Genomic DNA, 2,399 nt, shown 5'->3' on the forward strand with positions numbered 1-2,399 from the left:
GCTGGAAGGAGTACGAAAATTTATACTTGCGGTGGTACCGCCGTTTTTGCGGACAGGGGCCTCCGCTCCGGCGAAATTCGTGCCCCAGTGGTTGGTTGTTGGGGGATCATCAGAGGCGGTGCTGCTGCCTTCATTTGACACGACGGCACCGGAAATGCTGCGTGTTTGGTCAGCAAACAGGGCTGACAAAACACCACGAAAGAAGAAGAAAGATTACTACTACTGTTGCCAAGGCGATGCGATCTCCAAAGGACCGTATGTCATCTACCGTCCCTGTCACAATGGGAAAAAACTACAATATGTATGGCAGAGGTCTGCATTTCCTGGCACGGCTCGTTCCTTTTCCATACGCAGTCACGTCCTCTTTTGATGGAGCAAACTCGGAGACTTGAAATTGAATGCCCAAGGATGGAACGCCCGCTGCTACTACTGCACGATGCTGGGCAGTCGGTGTCAGCAGGAAGCACCGGAGGGATCACTGTTGCCGTCGAAACATACTCTCCGTATACTATTTTACAGTGGCTGTGGGCTGTGGCTGCAAATGACTGTACTACCACTGGAGTAAACAGATGCGTTACGTTTATTCTATCGGGTGCAGTACAAGCGTGCCTCTGCGTTGGTGCGCTCGCGCGACCTCGTAGCCAACGTGAAATGCTGAAAGCGACGTGACCTAGCAGATACCAGCAGGTACTACTCGTAGGAGCGATGGAGCAGATCGGCACCGGCCGGCCGGTGATGGGTCAGGGGCCCGTTCGGTGAAGGAAACGACGGCCGGCCGGCGGCTCATTCGGATCAGCGACGTGCGACGGTGCGAGAGGAAATTTGCGTCTTCTTCTTTTTTTTACGACGGGCGACGGCCCCCTCTTTTGGAACGAACTCTCTGTTTCACGTTCCTTGCTGGGGCGACCGTTCCGTGGTTTGACGGCGACCCCACGGAACGGAACAGATCGGGCGGCGGCGCATGCAGACGGCTGAACGGGTCCAAGGAAAACAGCGCGGTGTGACGATGAAGGAAGGAATTGACCCGGGCCAGGTGGGTTGACTTCCAAGTAACGTTCGGGGCGACGTAGCTCCAAGTAGTAGTATGTGGTGGGCGCGTAGTACGTGTCCACCACATGCCACGCGTTCGCACGCCCAAATATAAATAGTGGCAGCTGAACGGATCTTGGCTTATATATTCCTCTATATATAGGAAAAGAAAGAAGATCAATATCCCGCTCGCTCGTTTCTCACGGATATATGCCAGATGGCCTCGGCGCGTACGCACACGCTCGAGCCATCATGGCGACGACACAACGACTCGCTAGCTCTCTCTCTCTCTCTCTCTCTCTCTCTCTCTCTCTCTCTCTCTCTCTCTCTCTGCGAGAGCAAGGAATAAGCTGAGCCAGCGGCTGGTTGTTGGGTTCAATTCAAGACCTGCGTGCGCCCCCAGTCAAACACAAATCATCTCCACCCCGCCAACGTCGCGATCGATTACTAGTATTAGTAGTAAGAAGATTCTGCAGAGAGAGAGAGAGGAAGCAACGTGTGCCGTTGACCAGGCTGATCCGCAAGAAAATCATGCTCGGATCGGACGCCACTCCGTGGTCAGCACAGCAGCACTGTGGTGGTACTTTAGAAATTCAGAAACGGATGGAGCCGTGTGGACCAACGATGCAAGTAGTACTGCCACTCTGCTGGTACTACGATCTCTATCTGCGTTGCTGCACGAGAACATGGTGCCGAATTGTGGAGGAAAAAAGAAAGACCCATGGTGCAAGAATCAAGCAGCGCCGTTGTGCTTCATGACGGAATTGACGATCGACACGGCTCTGCTCAAGTGTGTTTCAGACAGCGCAACCCAGTGTAGCTTTCTGTTACTCCACTGTATTTCCTCCTTCCTTCGCGAAGTGGCTAGACGTGCCATCCCACTGGCGACTGGTTCTGGTTGGGTGAAAAAGGCCGAGCAATCTTGGTCGCGGACTTGCTCTTGCTAATTTGGCTGTTGGGATCCTCTTGCTCCTCACCCGCAAAAAAAAAGGGATCCTCTTGCTCCTAGTGGAAGGATCAGGCAAGCTGGCAAGACAGGTCGCTCGCTCGCTGACTGGGGCTCCACAAACTCGCATGCATGCGTCAGCCTGGAGTGGAGGTTCCAGCCATGCCATTTGGACGATCTTTTCACGTCTGGTAGTATATGATATTCGTATGCCGTCGAAAGTTTGTCCCATCCTTTAAACTTATACACACCACTAACTGTCTCGATGAAATCTGGGATCAAAAGTCCCGTCGCAAAGTTGTTCTACAAATGCGCATTTTGGATGAACCATCGTGGATATTTACGGATGTGGCGCTAGTTTTCCGAGGCCGGGATGATCATTTCAGAGGAGGATGAACGCAAAGGTGCGGATATGCCTCTGTGA

This window comes from Triticum dicoccoides, chromosome 2A, assembly GCF_002162155.2.
Source record: "Triticum dicoccoides isolate Atlit2015 ecotype Zavitan chromosome 2A, WEW_v2.0, whole genome shotgun sequence".
In the NCBI taxonomy this organism is placed as follows: domain Eukaryota; kingdom Viridiplantae; phylum Streptophyta; class Magnoliopsida; order Poales; family Poaceae; genus Triticum; species Triticum dicoccoides.